Source organism: Molothrus aeneus, chromosome 2 (assembly GCF_037042795.1).
Source record: "Molothrus aeneus isolate 106 chromosome 2, BPBGC_Maene_1.0, whole genome shotgun sequence".
In the NCBI taxonomy this organism is placed as follows: domain Eukaryota; kingdom Metazoa; phylum Chordata; class Aves; order Passeriformes; family Icteridae; genus Molothrus; species Molothrus aeneus.
The window spans coordinates 35587-53402 of record NC_089647.1 but is presented as its reverse complement, the minus strand read 5'-3'; the positions used below and the strand labels follow the sequence as shown (position 1 = coordinate 53402).

Here is a 17816-nt window from a genome sequence, read left to right as displayed (position 1 = left end):
TTGTGTTTATCGTCCCCCTGTTTGTCACGTTCTGTGTCACGGGTGTCTGCACATATTTGTGCCGGAGCTGCTCTGCCCTGCCCTGCCGCATAGCCTGCTGCAAGAGGACAAGTCCCAGGGACTCGCAGTTTGTGGGGTGTTTGCAGAGTCTAGATGATATTCCTAGATAGACAGAAGATGTTTGGAGCTGTGAAGTTATCCTGCAGGCCTTTGACTTTTGTCCTCACTTTCTTTCAGACGCAGAAGGATAAAATCCAGGGCAAAATCCATCCACCCATCCCGGGTGAGGAGGTTCCCCTGAGCAGGTCAGTCACCGTTTGTCTCTGCAGGGAGAGTGTAAAGTGTGACTCTGTTACAGCTCTGTTCTTTTTCTTTTTAGGAGGTAAAGCTGGATATCAGCAGTCAAGGTGAGGTGGGCAAGGTGAGCATTGAGTAGCATCCAGAAGCAGTTGTTATTGCTCCAGTCTCACTTTCCGGTGCAACTCTAAGCATCCGTTCCTGTGTTTTCATCAGCCTCGGACCGCGGCCGAAGGGTGCGGCCCCAGGAGCTGGGCATTCTTAGGAGAACGGTGAGTGGCAGAATTGTTGGGTTTTGGCCAGTGTGCTGCAGCGATCGTGCATTGATATTTGCATTTCTTTCATGTAGCTGACTAAGAAACAACAGGGAGTTGTTGAACAACAGTGCCAGCAGGAACTTCCCAGATGTTGAGGCTGCCTTCTTTTGCACCTGACACGGACCTGCATCCCCAGATGTCTGAGAGATAAGTAGAGGCGTACAACCCACAGAGGGGATGAAAGCGGGGTGCAGGGTAGGGACCCACCGGGAGGGGTTTTTGAGTCTCCTTTGGAGATGGGGGCGTCCATGAAGCGGACACCCTTAGGCCCCATAAAAGGAAAGCCTGACTTTTCATCACAGTGCTGAGGTGCGCAGGGCAGAGCAGTCCCGGTGTGTATCGTGTCACTTGTCTTTTGTGTATTATGTGTTGTTTGGGTATGTCATGTCCTTTACCTTAGGCCTTGGAGGGGCCTGTCAGGAGCCCTGGCATCATTGTTAGTATCTGTGATCTCTGCATTCCTAGAGAATGGCACCAATGCTATAGAGCTTTGGACTCAGGAGCTCAGACAGGCATCAGACTCTCTTGTCTCTTTAGAAGCATCCGGTCGGATGTCTTTTCAGGTCTTGTTCTGAGCTGTGTGGACAGCTCTGCCCCGCCAGGATCCATTATGGCGGACTTGGACTTGAAAGAACGTGAGGGCAGGTAGAGGCTTCTGGCCGTAGGATTCTCGGGCATCCATCTTTGCAGTTCTTGGAATAAATCATTCAGTTAGCATCTTCTTCCTCCAGGTTTCTCTGAGCCTCATCAGCTCACCCTCGGTCTCACCTTGGTCATCTCCTTTTGCATTCTCTCAGTCCTCGCAGCCATTTTCCTTGCCAGGAGATTTCTGTCCGTGTCGTGTCCCCGTCGTCTGTCACGTCATGTCTGTCCCGTGTCACGGGTGTCTGCACACATTTGTGCCGGAGCTGCTCTGCCCTGCCGCATAGCCTGGTGCAATAGGAGAAGTCCCGGGGACCTGGACTTTGTAATGTGGGGTGTAGTTGGACTCTAGGTGGGATTTGTAGATGGACGCAGGATATCTGGAGCTCTTAAGTTATCCTGCCACAGTTTGACTCTTGTCCTGACTTTTTTTTCAGGTTCAGATGGATTAAATGTGTGCCAGAGGGCCCCATCCCGGGTGAGTGGTTTCCCCCGAGCAGGTGAGGCACCATTTGTCTCTGCAGCAGAAGTGTATGTGGTGACTCTGTTACAGCTCTGTTCTTTGTCTTTCTTTTTAGGAAGTAAATCTGGATACCAGCAGTCAAGGTGAGCAGTGGAGAGAAGTAGTTGTTATTGCTCCGGTCTCAGTTTCTGGTGCTGCTCTAAGTTTCCATTCTCTTTTTTGTGCCTTAGGCAATCCAATCAGAGCCTGCCAAGCCCCTGTCACCAGCCGGCTGATGCACCCGGTTCCCTGCACGTGTGAGCCCTGTGGATGCGTTACAGGATCTGGTGATGAAGCCCTGATCTTTTCTATTTAAAGGTGCCATCCAGGTGGTCTTGGGCAGCTGCCAAGGAGTTGCGGTGAGTAGGGGAAGCAGGAAGGAGCAGCGAGGGTCCCGTCAGGTTTCAGCCATGCCACATGACCTCGTCTCCTCTTACCCCAGGCTTAACCCGTGACAACGGCATCAGCCTCGGAGCGCGGCCGAAGGGTGCGGCCCCAGGAGCTGGGCATTCTTAGGAGAACGGTGAGTGGCAGAATTGTTGGGTTTTGGCCAGTGTGCTGCAGAGATCGTGCATTAATATTGGCATTTCTTTCATGTAGCTGACTAAGAAACAACAGGGAGTTGTTGAACAACAGTGCCAGCAGGAACTTCCCAGATGTTGAGGCTGCCTTCTTTTGCACCTGACACGGACCTGCATCCCCAGATGTCTGAGAGATAAGTAGAGGCGTACAACCCACAGAGGGGATGAAAGCGGGGCGCAGGGTAGGGACCCACCGGGAGGGGTTTTTGAGTCTCCTTTGGAGATGGGGGCATCCATGAAGCGGACACCCTTAGGCCCCATAAAAGGAAAGCCTGACTTGTGATCACAGTGCTGAGGTGCGCAGGGCAGAGCAGTCCCGGTGTGTATCGTGTCACTTGTCTTTTGTGTATTATGTGTTGTTTGGGTATGTCATGTCCTTTACCTTAGGCCTTGGAGGGCCTGTCAGGAGCCCTGGCATCATTGTTAGTATCTGTGATCTCTGCATTCCTAGAGAATGGCACCAATGCTATAGAGCTTTGGACTCAGGAGCTCAGACAGGCATCAGACTCTCTTGTCTCTTTAGAAGCATCTGGTCGGATGTCTTTTCAGGTCTTGTTCTGAGCTGTGTTGACAGCTCTGCCCCACCAGGATCTATTATGGCGGACTTGGACTCGAAAGAACGTGAGGGCAGGTAGAGGCTTCTGGCCGTAGGATTCTCAGGCATCCATGTTTGCAGTTCTTGGAATAAATCATTCGGTTAGCATCTTCTTCCTCCAGGTTTCTCTGAGCCTCATCAGCTCACCCTCGGTCTCACCTCGGTCATCTCCTTTTGCATTCTCTCAGTCCTCACAGCCATTTTCCTTGCCAGGAGATTTCTGTCCGTGTCGTGTCCCCGTCGTCTGTCACGTCTTGTCTGTCCCGTGTCACGGGTGTCTGCACACATTTGTGCTGGAGCTGCTCTGCCCTGCCACATAGCCTGGCGCAATAGGACAAGCCCTGGGGGGTTGAAATTTGTAATGTGGGGTGTACTTGGAATCTAGATGCCATTCCTAGATTGACCTAAGGTGTTTGCAGCTTTTGAGTTATCCTGCAGGTGTTTGACATATGTTCTGACTTTCTTTCAGGTGCAGATGCATTGCACCCATGGCAGAGCCCCCATCCTGGGTGAGTGGGTTCCCACAAGCAGGTCAGTCACCATTTGTCTCTGCAGGGGAAGTGTCGAGGGTGACCCTGTTACAGCTCTGTTCTTTTTCTTTATTTTTAGGAAGTAAAGCTGGATCTCAGCAGTCAAGTTCAGGAGAGCAAGGTGATCAGGAGCATTTCTTGTTGCTGATGTCTCAATTCCTGGGGCAAGTCTAAGTCTCCATTCTCTTTTGTGTGGTTTAGGCAATCCACTCGGAGCCTGCCGAGCCCCCGTCACCAGCCGGCCGATGCACCGGGTTCCCTGCACGTGTGAGCCCTGTGGATGCGTTACAGGACCTGGTGATGAAGCCCAGAACTTTTCTATTTCAAGGTGCCATCCAGGTGACCTTGGGCAGCTGCCAAGGAGTTGTGGTGAGTCGGGGAAGTAGGGAGGAGGAGCGAGGGTCCCCTCAGGTTTCAGCCATGCCAAATCACCTCATCTCCTCTTAACCCAGGCACCCCCTGTGACGACGGTCTCGGTCTCCGAGCGTGCCCGAAGCGTGCGGCCCGAGCAGCTGAGCGTTCTTAGGAGCACGGTGAGTAGCAGGCTTGTGGGGTTTTGGCCGATGGGCTGCCGAGATCGGGCACTGATGTTTGGTTTTCTTTAATACAGCTGTCTGAGAGACACCAGCCCGGTGCCAGCAGGACCTTCCTGGCCGACGAGGTTTCCTTTCTTCGCACCTGAGACCGGCATCCCCAGATGTGCGAGAGATAAGTAGAGGGCCACAACCCACAGAGGGGATGAAAGCAGGGTGCTGGTTTGGGAATTACTGGGAGGGGTTTTTGTTTCCCCTTCGGAGGTGGCGGTGTCCCTGAAGCGGCCCCTTAGGCCCCATAAAAGCAAAGCCTGACTTTGGATCACAGTGCTGAGGTGCGCAGGGCAGAGCAGTCCCGGCGTGTATTGTGTCACTTGTCTTTTGTGTATTATGTGTTGTTTGCATATGTCATATCTTTTCCCTGAGCCCTTTGAGGGGCCTGTCAGAAACCCTGGTATCTTGTTAGCATCTGTGATCTCTGCATTCCTCGTCCTGGCACCCAGGCCATAGAACTTTTGACTCGGGATCTCAGACAGGCATCAGACTCTCTTGTCTCTTTAGAAGCATCCGGTCGGATGTCTTTTCAGGTCTTGTTCTGAGCTGTATGGACAGCTATGCCCCGCCAGGATCCATTATGGCGGACTTGGACTTGAAAGAACGTGAGTACAGGTAGTGGCTTCTGGCCGTAGGATTCTCGGGCATCCATCTTTGCAGTTCTTGGAATAAATCATTCAGTTAGCATCTTCTTCCTCCAGGTTTCTCTGAGCCTCATCAGCTCACCCTCGGTCTCACCTCGGTCATCTCCTTTTGTATTCTCTCAGTCCTCGCAGCCATTTTCCTTGCCAGGAGATTTCTGTCCGTGTTGTGTCCCCGTTGTTTGTCATGTCCTGTCTGTCCTGTGTCACGGGTGTGCGCACACACATTTGTGCCGGAGCTGCTCTGCCCTGCCGCATAGCGTGGTGCAATAGGAGAAGTCCCGGGGACCTGGACTTTGTAATGTGGGGTGTAGTTGGACTCTAGGTGGGATTTGTAGATGGACACAGGATATCTGGAGCTCTTAAGAGCCAGACTGTTGCAGGATAACTTGTCCTAACTTTTTTTTCAGATTCAGATGGATTAAATGTGTGCCAGAGGGCCCCATCCTGGGTGAGTGGTTTCCCCCAACCAGGTGAGGCACCGTTTATCTCTGCAGCAGAAGTGTTTGTGGTGACTCTGTTACAGCTCTGTTCTTTGTCTTTCTTTTTAGGAAGTAAATCTGGGTACCAGCAGTCAAGGTGAGCAGTGGAGAGAAGTAGTTGTTATTGCTCAACTCTCAGTGTCTGGTGCAGCTCTAAGTTTCCATTCTCTTTTTTTGTGGTTTAGGCAATCCACTCGGAGCCTGCCGAGCCCCCGTCACCAGCCGGCCGATGCACCGGGTTCCCTGCACGTGTGAGCCCTGTGGATGCGTTACAGGACCTGGTGATGAAGCCCAGAACTTTTCTATTTCAAGGTGCCATCCAGGTGGCCTTGGGCACCTGCCAAGGAGTTGGGGTGAGTCGGGGAAGTAGGGAGGAGGAGTGATGGTCCCCTCAGGTTTCAGCCATGCCAAATCACCTCATCTCCTCTTAACCCAGACACCCCCTGTGACGACGGCCTCGGTCTCCGAGCGTGCCCGAAGCGTGTGGCCCGAGCAGCTGAGCGTTCTTAGGAGAAGGGTGAGTAGCAGACTTGTGGGGTTTTGGCCGATGGGCTGCCGAGATTGGGCACTGATGTTTGGTTTTCTTTAATACAGCTGTCTGAGAGACACCAGCCCGGTGCCAGCAGGACCTTCCCAGCTGACGAGGTTTCCTTTCTTCGCACCTGAGACCGGCATCCCCAGATGTCTGAGAGAGAAGTAGAGGGCCACGACCCACAGAGGGGATGAAAGCAGGGTGCTGGTTTGGGAATTACTGGGAGCGGGGGGTTTGAGTCCGCTTTGGAGGTGAGTAGGTTTGGAGGTGAGGAGTGTCCCTGAAGCGGCCCCTTAGGCCCCATAAAAGCAAAATCTCACTTTTGATCCCAGTGCTGAGGTGAGCGGGGCAGAGCAGTCCCGGTGTGTATTGTGTCACTTGTCTTTTGTGTATTATGTGTTGTTGGATATCTCATGTCTTTTATCATAGCCCTTTGAGGGGCCTGTCAGAAACCTTGGCACCAGTCTTAGCATCTGTACTCTCAGCGTTCCTTGCCCTGGCACCGATGCCATGGAACTTTTAACTTGGTAGCTCAGACAGGTATCAGAATAGCAACTCTTTTTCGAAGCATCCGGTCAGATGTCTTTTCAGGTCTTGTTCTGAGCTGTACGGACAGCTATGCCCTGCCAGGATCCATTATGGCAGATTAGGACTTGTAAGAATGTGGGGACAGGTAGAGGCTTCTGGCCGTAGGATTCTCGGGCATCCATCTTTGCAGTTCTTGGAATAAATCATTCAGTTAGCATCTTGTTCCTCCAGGGTTCTCTGAACTTCATCAGCCCGCCATCAGTTTCACCTTGGTCTTCTAATTTTGCGTCCTCTCGGTGCTCGCTGTCATTTTCCTTACCCAGAGATTTCTGTTCCTGTTGTGTCCCCGTTGTTTGTCCTGTCCTGTGTCACAGGTATCTGCACACACATTTGTGCTGGAGCTGCTCTGCCCTGCTGCATAGCCTGGTGTAATAGGCGAAGTCCCGGGGACTCGATGTTTGTAATGTGGGGTGTAGTTGGACTCTAGGTGGGATTTGTAGATGGGCGCAAGATGTCTGGAGCTCTTAAGTTATCCTGCAGCTCTTTGATTTTTGTCCTTTCTTTCAGGTGCAGAAGGATAAAATCCAGGGCAGAGCCCCCCATCTTGGGTGAGGGGATTCCCCCGAGCAGGTCAGTCACTGTTTGTCTCTGTAGAGGGAGCATAAATGATGGCTGTTACAGCAGTCTTCTTTGTCTCACTTTTTAGGAAGTCAAAGCAGAGAGCAGCAGTCAAGGCCGAGTGAGCGAGGTGAGCATTGAGTAGTGTACAGAAGCAGTTGTTTTTGCTGATGTCTCAGTTTCTGGTGCAGCTCTAAGCATCTCCACTTTTTTTTTCTATTTTAGGTGGTCCGCTTGCCATCTATCCTGGCCGAGCATGCCCATTCCAGGTGTGTGCAGCTTAAGGTATTGTTGTGGCATCCTTGTCAGATTTGGGAGGTTGTGTTTTCACAGTGTCTCAGCATGCTTTTCTGCTTTGTTTCTTTGCAGGTGCTGTCGCTGCCCTAGGCACGCCCTGGATCAGAGGAGGGCAGGTGAGTCGGGGTTTAGGCAGGCTGACTCATAGGTGAGCGTTACACAGCAGCATGCTAAGCGTGTCCCTTTTCTCTTTGCAGGTATCTTCTGGGCATCCTCTGGAGTCAAATCAAGATTTGAGGTGAGCTGGGGCAGTGGTGCGGAGGAGTCCCGGGGATTACTGCTTTTGAGGGCAATAGTCACCTTTTCTGTTTTGTCTTAGGTACCCTGAGGAGCCTCGTAGCCAAAGGTTGGAAAGGACAGCACCGAGGCACACACAGAGCATGTTTCATCATCCACGTCCGACCAAGGATGGATTTTGTCTGCTCCTTTTCCAAAAGCTAAGTGTCGGGGCCAGTGGTTGGGAGAAGGGGAAAAACCTTTACTATCGCAGAGGGCAATTTGATGTCAGCTTGGTGGAGAGGTCTGTAGCGGGACAGGCTCTCTGGAAGTAAAGGGAGAGGGTTTCTCCTCAGCCTGACCAGAGCCTTTGCCGGGCAGGGCAGTTCCGACCCATCTCAGGATTCTCGTGAACTTTGTGTCGTCCGCCTTCCTTGACTCGACGTTGTCACGGATCTTTCCCCTGAGTAGCTCGCCTTCAGGTCCGGAGCTATCGCCACGGTCACCCGGCAGTCGGCTTCCTTCTCTAGGCTCGCTGAGCCTCTCGAGCATCCTCTTAACTGCTGTGGCACTAACTTGTTTTAACGAGTTCCGTTTCATCATCACGTGCTCTCGTCATAGGGCTTCCTTTCCTTTGGCATCATCAGCCTCTGGCTCATCTTGCACTAGGAATCTCGGGTCCCTACGGGGACAGTGCCAGGCAGTTGCCACTTGTCTCTGTGTTATGTCACCCATGTCTATGTTATGTTGTCCGTGTCTGTGTCCGTTGTCTTCCATGTCATAGGCCTTTGTTACGTCTCGATGCTTTATCGGCACTATTCTGTGCCATATAGGCCGTATTCTAGTCACGTTCCTTTCTGGATATCCCTTATTCTGGCATCTTTACATTTTTACTCTTTGAGACAGGAATGTCTCAAACGGACAAGATGTTCTCATCCATCTTCCTTCTCACTACCAGCTTTGGTAGTGCCTTTTTTCCATGCCATTCTCTTGGACTGCTAGAGGGAGTGTCTTACACCCTCCTCATGTGACTGCAGTACTTCTATAGGTTCCATCTTCTCAAGGGTATAGGACTCAAGAATTCATCTTCCAGCAAGTTATCTCAAGTCCTGGCTTTTATATTGTGTGTACCTGTGCTGGCTTATACTGTATGTACCTACACTCTATGTACACTTGCACTGTATGCATCGACTTACATTGTTGTGTGTACTTATATTGTACCACTTATGGTTGGAGCTGCCCTGCCAAGGCACATAGTCACAGTTAGGTAGAAGAGTTATAAAAACTTTACTGTTCATCTATCTTTTATGGGATTTTGGGTAGAAAACTTATTGGTCCAGAGTGGAGACAAGTCCTAGCTGTCAGATAGCCACTCGTTGACCGCTTCCTGTCGTCTCACAGGTCCCTGAGGCTGCTGATTTCCCCAGAATCTACCAATTGATGTCAAGGAGCGCAGCCAGAAGATGTGTCGCAGCACGTTCTTCAGCGTCTCGAGTAAGGGCCGCAGCGAGCGTGTAAGTGGGAAGAGTGTGTGAGCGTGTGTGAGAGCACATGTCTGTCTGCGTCTGCTTGTCTCTGCATGTGTCAGCGCATGCTGACTGGATTTAACCTTGTGTGTGTGACTTTTGCTTTTCAAGTTTTTCAACTCATTTTTAAATTTAGAATAAAAAATCCCCAGCTGGGTTCCCCCCCCCCCCCCGGCTGTTTTTTTTTTTTTTTTTCCTTGGTCCCGGTCAGTCTGTGAGGCGACGTTCATCACCAAAGTTTGGGTGCGGACCGTCCAGGGACCAGGGTTTTTTTGTCAAGCAGGAGGATTTTTTTGAGGCTCCCGGGAACCACGTTCCCAAGGACCAATGATTGCTGGGGTGTAATTTAGCAGTTGTGATGAGAGGGATGGTGACTTCGTGTGTCATTTGAAGGGGGTGTTAATGGTAGATGAGTGTTGTTTTTTGTGTGCTTTTGTTGGTTTGGGTTTCCTATAACAATAAATCCACATGTAATGAAAATAGAAAAAGGTTATCATCTTGTGTTAATATGTGTGTTGTGTTGTATTGCTCTGTATTGCAGGGTGAGCACAGGGTGAACTCTCTCCTCCTTGCTGTGACACCTGGGCTGGCAGGGATGACACAGTGACCTCTGCCAGCCCATGCTGCCTGTGCCATCACCTGGCACTGACGTGTTTGATGAAAATCCTTTTGCTGGGATTTTTCTCCTGAGAAGCCTCAGAACAGAAATGGAACCAGTAACAATCTGCTGGCTGTGGAGTGTGGCCTGGAGATGGTTTAGCAACAGGGGCATCTTAGATTAGTCTCCTGTGCATTGTTTCTACTTGATGACCAATCATGGTCCAGCTGCGTCGGGGCTGTGATCAGTCCCAGGTTTTTATTATTCATTCCTTTCCAGCTCTCTGATGTCTCCTTGCTCTTTTAGTGTAGTTCTAATATCTCATTTTCTTTTAATATAATAGAGATCATAAAATAATATTTCAGCCTTCTGAAAGGTGGAGTCAAGATTCTCGTCTCTTCCCTCGTCTTGGGGACCCTCATCACCACAATCAGCGGCCGAGCGGGTTTGTGCGAGCCTCTCAGTAACCCTCGGCTGGTCCCGAGTCAGCAGACACCGGGGGGCAGCCCCGACACGGCCGAGAGCGGGGAGACACTCTCTGTGCCCCGAGGGTGCTGAGGGCACCTGGGCTGGGGGGAGACACCCTCTGTGCCCTGAGGGTACTGAGGGCACCTGGGCTGGGGGGAGACACTCTCTGTGTATGCCCCGAGGGTGCTGAGGGCACCTGGGCTGGGGGGAGACACTCTCTGTGCCCCAAGGGTGCTGAGGGCACCTGGGCTGGGGGAGACACTCTCTGTGTGTGCCCCGAGGGTGCTGAGGGCACCTGGGCTGGCAGGGAAGACACTCTCTGTGTGTGCCCCGAGGGTGCTGAGGGCACCTGGGCTGGGGGGAGACACTCTCTGTGTGTGCCCCGAGGGTACTGAGGGCCCCTGGGCTGGGGGGAGACACTCTCTGTGTGTGCCCCGAGGGTGCTGAGGGCCCCTGGGCTGGGGGGAGACACTCTCTGTGTGTGCCCCGAGGGTGCTGAGGGCCCCTGGGCTGGGGGGAGACACTCTCTGTGCCCCACGGGTGCTGAGGGCACCTGGGCTGGGCCCCTGTGCAGCACAAGAGACACCAGAGACAGCGGTAGATGATAAAGGGCTGACTCTTAGCAGGGGTTAAGCCAAGGTTTTATTAGGAATCCCAAAGGAGCTCCTGCACCTCAGGGGGCTCCTGCCGAGAGCCCCGGGAGATGTGCCAAGGTCACCTTTAAAGGGAGGTGGAAACCAAAAGTAGATAACATTTTACCAACCATTAAGTGACCCTAAGGGATGGATGCTGGGGGATCCAGACATACAGGACAGCGTATGGGGCAAGGCTTGGGGGGCTGACCCCTGGCCTCTGGCTCATCACTCGACGACTTGGACCGAAACTTCTGCATAGAGGGGATGGGAGGCTGAGTGATTGACAGAGAGGCAGGGTGGGCGTTTGGGGATGATCTCATCCCGGGAGAGGGATAACACAGGTAGAAGGAGGGGGGTACAGTTTGGGATAAACCATTTGGGAAAAATATGAGGCTACAAAACAAAATTACTTCAAAGTATTACAAAGTATAAAAATGCACTACAGCAGGTTTGGGCAGCACCAAATAAAATGTAATAAAATGCTTTAAAAATAAAAAAATTAAAAATAAAAATTAAATAAAATTTAAAAAAAACCAAAATTAATTTAAAATAAATGAAAAACAAAATAAAAACTGTAAAGTGCTGTAAAGTGCTGTAATCGTTCCATAAAAGGTAGTGCCGTAATGCAAGACCCTCAAACACCACCACAATCACCAGCTTGAGTTGGTCTTGGCACCACTAAATAAAAAAAACTAAAAACCTTTAAAAATAGAAAAATTAAAAATAAAAAATAAAATTAGAAAAATACAGAAAGCTTTAAAAATAGAAAAATAAAAAATAAAATTAAAAAATAAAATTAAAGCTTTAAAAATAGAAAAAAGAAAAATAAAATTTAAATTCAAAAAAAAATACAAAGGCTTAAAAATAGAAAAATTAAAAATAATAAGTAAATAAATTTTTAAAATAAAATAAAAAGCTTTAAAAATAGAAAAATTTAAAATAAACATTAAGTAAAAAATAAAATTAAAAAATTAAAATAAATTTAAAATAAACTAAAAACAAAATAAAAACCGTAAAGTGCTGTAAAGTACCATAAAAGTTCCATAAAGGGTAGTGCCGTAAAGCGCGACTGTTGTAAAACTGCCGTAAAGCGCGACCGTCGCAAAAGGTGTCGTAAAGCGCGACTGTCGTAAAAGGTGCCGTAAAGCGCGACTGCCGTAAAATTGTGCCATATAGGCTGGCAGCGCTGTGGCCGTCACGGAATGCCGCACAAGATCGCGACGGCCTCCCGAGTGGGCGTGTCCGGGACGGAGCGCCGTGTCGACGGGCTGACGTCATTAGGCGGCACTCTGCCTGCAGTGCGCCGGTGCAGACGGCAGGGGGCGCTGTGCCTGCAGTGTGCCGATGCAGACGGCAGGGGGCGCTGTGCCTGCAGTGCGCCAAAGCAGGCGGCAGGGGGCGCTGTATAAATAGAGTATTAAGTATAAACTATCTAGAAGAAGAAATAAAAGCACTATGTCACCTGCAGCTGTAGAAAATTTCAGCTCCCATGGAGGAAATAGTTTTCCTAAAATCATTACCGTTTTGGGGTTTTTTGCACTCCCCGGTAGCCTGAACGTTTCTACTGCTGCTTTTTTATTCTAAAGCTAGAATGGAAATCCAAGATTAGAAATACAGGGAAAGAAAGAGAGAAAGAAATAAAGAGAGAAAGAGAGAAAGAGAGAAAGAAAGAAAGAAAGAAAGAAAGAAAGAAACAGAAAGAAAGAAAGAGAGAGACAGAAAGAGAGCGAAAGAAAGAAAGAAACAGAAAGAAAGAAAGAGAGAGACAGAAAGAGAGCGAAAGAAAGAAAGAAAGAGAGAGAGAAAGAAATAGAGACAGAAAGAGAGTGAGAGAAAGAAAGAGAGAGAGAAAGAAATACAGACAGAAAGAGAGAGACAGAAAGAGAGCGAGAGAAAGAAATAAAGAGAGAGAGAAAGAAATAGAGACAGAAAGAGACAGAAAGAGAGCGAGAGAAAGAAATAAAGAGAGAGAGAAAGAAATAGAGAAAGACAGAAAGAAAGAAAGAAAGAGAGGGACAGGAAGAGAGCCAGAGAAAGAAAGAAAGAGAGAGAGAAAGAAATAGAGAAAGACAGACAGAAAGAAAGAAAGAGAGAGACAGGAAGAGAGCCAGAGAAAGAAAGAACGAGAGAGAGAAAGACAGACAGAAAGAAAGAAAAGGAAAAAGGAAAGGAAGAAAAAAAAATGAAAAAGGAAAAGGGTGAGAGTGAAAAAGAAAGAGCGAAAGTGGAAAAGGGGGTGAAAAACAGAGTGAAAAAAAGAAAAAAGAGTTGGAGTGGAAAAGAAAGGACATTCGGGAGGGGCGGTGCTGCCTAAGGTGCTTCCGCGCCCAGGAGCGAAGGAGCCGTTTGATCCCCCGGCGGGACCGCAGCTCCCGGTGGCGGAAAACGGAGCGGTGGCTGTCAGTCCGAGACTACAACTCCCGGCAGGCCCTGCGGCCGTAAAGCGCGGCGTCTGACGCAACGGCCGACGCGCCATATGAATGGCTGGCGGGCCGAGGCGGCCGCGCGCCGGGGGAGCGGGCTGGGTGCGGGGAGCTCCCGGCGCCTCTCCCGCGCGGGACGGAGCCGCGGCAGCGACGCTGGAGGGGCGAAGCCTCCGGCCGGCCGCCCGCACGGAGCCGAGCGGCGCGGAAGGGGCGTCCGCCCGGTGCCTCGGCCTCGCTCAGCGGTCCCGGTGGCGGGGGCTCAGCTCGGGCGGGGCGCGCTGCCGCCCGCCGATGGCGGAGCGCCAGGCGGTGCTTTGCTGCCGCGGGCCGGGAGCTGCAGGAGCCGCCCCAGGCGAGCGGCGCCGGGCGCTGCCGCGGTCACTGTGCGGCGGCTGGCGGAGGCGCGGGAGCCGCCGAGCTGCAGCCGTGTCCCTCGGGCTGCTGCCGCTGCTGCGGGCGGGGGCGGACGAGCGGCTGGAATGACACGGCTGCTGAGTGCCTCAGTGCTCGTGGCTCTTTCTTCCACGCAAACAGATGGAGCGGCATCGCTGAGCAGTAAAACACAGCGATGGCCCGGAGAATGGCGAGCGCAAGGAGCGCGCGGGCTGGATCCTTCTGCTGGCACAGGTGCGATCCGCAAACTCAGCCCCTTGTGCCCCTACCCTCCCGACCCCCAGGGGAAATGCTCTCCAGCCTCGAGCTGCTGCAAGACAAAACGTGTGATTTGACACTAGGGTCCGGAAAAGGTTTCCGTTTAGATTAGCAAATGCCTCAATTGTTCTTGGTTACATCCTAGGATCGGTTTTAGGCAGTGACTTTATACCGCTTGTCGGATTTTTCTTGTGCAATGGTAAGAAAATAGGCAGGTCTGATACTGGTTTCGCTTTTTTTCTACTTCATGTTCCATGAGCTGCTTTTATCCAAGCAATTGTTTTAAAGTTCTACTGTAGGCGTTTCTGGTTCGCTTTTTTTTTTCTTTGCAGCACCCGTGACTTTTTTTTTTTTTTCCTCTAAATCGGCAGCAAATATAGCTGAGTAAAATTACCTTGGTTTTCTTCCTTCTTAAATGTTTTTATTGATAATCCTATTTGAATATGCAGAACAAGTGGGTATGTCCTGTAATATATCCTAGCTTTTCTTGTTTACAGGGTACTCAGAAAATACTTTTCCCTTAGAGTCCCACTGAAACATTCTCAGTGCAATCTCCGTTAAGGTATGTGTTTACAAATAAGCCACCATCAGCTGAGATATTTGCCTGTGTACCTTTTCCTGTAATTCAGAGCTTGCGTTCTGCGGTTTTTATGATAAACCTATCAAACTTGCGAAACTGTTTTGCAAGTCTTAATCGTTGAAGGCAGCAAGAAGTGGTTTAAAAGCCTGTTCTTGAGCAGACAAAGGGAAAAAGTGTGAATTTGATGCTGAACTTGTCCTTTTTCATTTGACTTGCCTTGAATGATTTAGGAAGAGAGAGAACTAGAAAAAAAAGAGAAATAGAATTGGTTCTTGGGCCCTCCTAAAATGCTCCCCGTGATTCTGTGTGGAGCCAAAGTGAAGGGTGATGGAACAGAGCCCTGTGCTTTAGAAGGAAATCAATTTCAACCTGATCTCCACCCTGAGTCTCCCTAATTTCTGTTTTTAAAATGCAAACTAAGTTTAGGAAGTGTTGGAAGTTAGTATTTTGGGGAAGAAATGGCAGTTGCACCAACCGTTCCATTTCCCAGAGGCTCTGGGAACGATTCATTTTGTAAGCGCTGTAACTGCAATCGGTTGGTGGTTCGGGGTTGGAATGTGCACTTGCCCTCCTCTAAAGCACTCGTTCATTTGCATTTCAGTGCCAGGAGTCTTGAGAAACTGGAGAAGAGCCCAAGAGACATTTTTCATCCTGAGATACAAAAGGTAGGAAGTGACTTTTTTTTGTTTGGTTCTTTTTCTTTATGATTTCCTGGAAATAGAAGTAATTAAGTATAGATACTACTGGTTTGTTTCTTCCAGTAGCTAATAATAATAATAATAATAATAATAATAATAATAATAATAATAATAATAATAATAATAATCGAATACTACTTAAACTGTCTCTTTATCCATTGAACTGGCCATTTCAAATCCAAACTTCTAAACACAAATAAAACCATCATCCTTGTAGAATCTTTAATAGGAGGGGGCTAAAGATGCTGTTTTTGTTGACAGGATTTATTGGTTGTTGAAGGGCAAGAGGTGAGTACAAGCCTAACTACTTCTTGCTCACAGACCCGTCCGGTGAGTACAGCTTTGTATTTTGATGGGCTTTTGATGACTTCTAAATCAATTGCTCGTTACAGTAAAAAGAAGTAATGTTTTTTTGAACCTGACAGCAAAAATAACTTGAAGCACCAACTTAATAATAATTGATCACCCATCTAAGTTAATGGTTTTATGCTATACTATCAAAGTTTAAAGGTAAATTATCGTGTAGTAGGAGATAGTATAAAATGTATGTTCTGATGTGTAGGATGTATGCAAAGATTAGAGGACCCAAATTGTTATGTCTTCTGTTTGACTGTTTACCAAATAATATTTGGTTTTATTTTCCAGGGATCGGTGAATTTTAAATTTGGAATCCTCTATGCTAAGGATGGTCAGCTTACAGGTGATGAAATGTTCAGTCATGGTGAGTTTTCCACCTTCTCCTTAATTGTTTTGCTCATCTGAAAAAAAAAAAAAAAAAAAAAAAAAAGGTATGTTTATTATTTGTTACCCTGTTCTGTCCGTTTCCTCAGTATTTGCTGGAGCTCTGCTTACCCAAGCTTTGGGTAAAAGAAGCTTTGGGTTCCTTCTGTCCCACTGGGTGTTGCCCAGTTTGGTTGCATCTGGTGAAATTCACCCTGAGCCCTTACAGAACCAGCTCAAACCACGTGAGAGCCATTCGCAGCTCTCTCGGGACACCCGGAGGAGGATGGGTGACGTTTCTGAGCATCTGGCAAGTGTACTTCTATCAAAACTCGGCCTGTGTAATTTCTGGGGAAAACCCTTCTGTATCCTGGAGGGTTCCTCAAACTCTGTTGAGGATCCAGTTAGCAGTTGCTCACCTGGATGGTTCCAGCTCCTCAAGTTAACACTTGTACTCTTGCCCTGTAGTTTAGATCTATTGTAGTTTTGTTATTTTGCACGATTTTACGTCTTTGGAAAATAACGTGCGTTTCACTCTTTGGAACCTCTCGGATCATTCTTTGGTGCAGCACCACCTAATGGGACACTTGGCTGCTGTGCTGAAGGGCTTGGTTACTAGGATTGTAAATCCCGGAGAGTTTGTAAGTCTTCTGTCCCCAGGGAGGTGTCACGCTTTGTTCACTCTGTTTGTCAGGTGCTGCTTCTCGTCGGAAGTATTAACTTCAAACTGCCCTGTTCTTTTTTTAACTTTTTTTCCTGGTTCTCTCCGTAGGGCAGGGAAGGACTCTCGTATCCTGGTCGTCAGACTCAGCGCTGCCCGAGAAGATACAGAGAGTGTAAAAATCATAAGAAGCAAATAGGACTGCAGAGGAAACAAACTGGAGAGAACAAAAGGTGATATTGTTCTCCTTAGCCTGGATTAGAAACATCCCCTGTGCTTTGATGCCGGTGGCTGCCAGGGGCTCGTTAGGTCTTTTTAGGCAGGTGTAGGTGTTCACTTGTAGGTTCTATTTTTTGGCAAAGGACCATGAGAGAAGTTTATTTCTACATCCAAATAAACATTCATCTTATCTGAACATAACCTGTCATCCCATTTCTGACGTTAAGGACTCCTGTATAAATACTTGGGGAGGTTTTCTTTGTCGTTTCTGAATGGTTCCATTTTGGTTCCATCTACCTGCCGGATACTTGAACGAGTCTGAGGTGGTTTAATTGCATACTGCTTCCTTGAAATTCTGTTGGTCTCTGCTTGGAACCCTTCTTGTAGTGCTCAATGAAAGACTTCTGATGGTGTTTTCTTGCCTGTTTGTGTTTAAGGTCGTGCTCTGATGCATTTACAGAAACCATGGCAGGAGAGAGTCAGCTGCTGGAGAAGAGGAGACAGTATTATCCCTGGGCAGCATAGAACTGCCCTACTGCTGTGTCATCAGCTGTGTCTGCACTGAAAGTAGCCACCTTCACTTGTAGGTAGCTCCTTGGTGCTTTAGGACACGCTGAGGGATTTATTCCTTTTGGGATCCACGATGAGAATTCCCAAGAGAGGTAGTAATAAGGTATGAGACTGGAAAAAAGCCTGTGTCCTTGGAATGTTGTTGTTGTCGTCAAAAGTTAATTTTTCCTTCTTTCTTAGCCAGTAGTCAGCTTTTTGCTTTATTTTTTGTGGGATCAGTACTTGATTGTTTAAAAAATGGCTTCAAAATAACTGCAGCGGCTGGCCACCAGGACCTTGTTCAGATTTGCCTATTTGCTTGTAGCTAAAACGTTTCCATATTGTTTCTCGTTCTATTGAAGAAACTGCTGCCCAGTCAACTAAGAACTGAACATCTATCTGTCTAGGACATGGGGAGAGGATTTAGGTCGTGTCTTTGTTTCCAGAAAAAAGTTCCAGTGTAGTTTCTAACTAGAGGAAAAGGGGGGGTGAGGACTCGGGGCTCTGATGCCGTTGGGGGCACCCCGAGGTGCCCAGGAGAGGGAGCCCCACTGCGGTGCAGGAGCAGGTATGTTATCACGTACTAGAGAGCAAATGATAAATAGAAATAGGAAAATTATAAATATAAAAATATTTTTTAAATCGTTAAAGAAAGCGGTTTTTTTTACTTGTCAGTAGGCAGGGTTTTGATGATAAAAATGATAAATACAAAGAATATGA

At 48.7% G+C, this 17816-nt stretch overlaps 2 long non-coding RNA genes across 2 annotated transcripts; both read left to right on the top strand.

Annotated features, from left to right (window-relative positions):
* The first annotated feature begins 13512 nt into the window (after positions 1 to 13512).
* On the top strand, positions 13513 to 15235 carry LOC136567948 (uncharacterized). The gene is made up of 4 exons (XR_010785160.1): positions 13513 to 13645; positions 14167 to 14231; positions 14851 to 14914; positions 15209 to 15235. It is a non-coding gene; the product is annotated as an uncharacterized lncRNA (long non-coding RNA).
* A 1222-nt stretch (positions 15236 to 16457) lies between these two features.
* Positions 16458 to 17391, top strand: LOC136567954 (uncharacterized). The gene is made up of 2 exons (XR_010785161.1): positions 16458 to 16561; positions 16985 to 17391. It is a non-coding gene; the product is annotated as an uncharacterized lncRNA (long non-coding RNA).
* Positions 17392 to 17816: the final 425 nt, after the last annotated feature.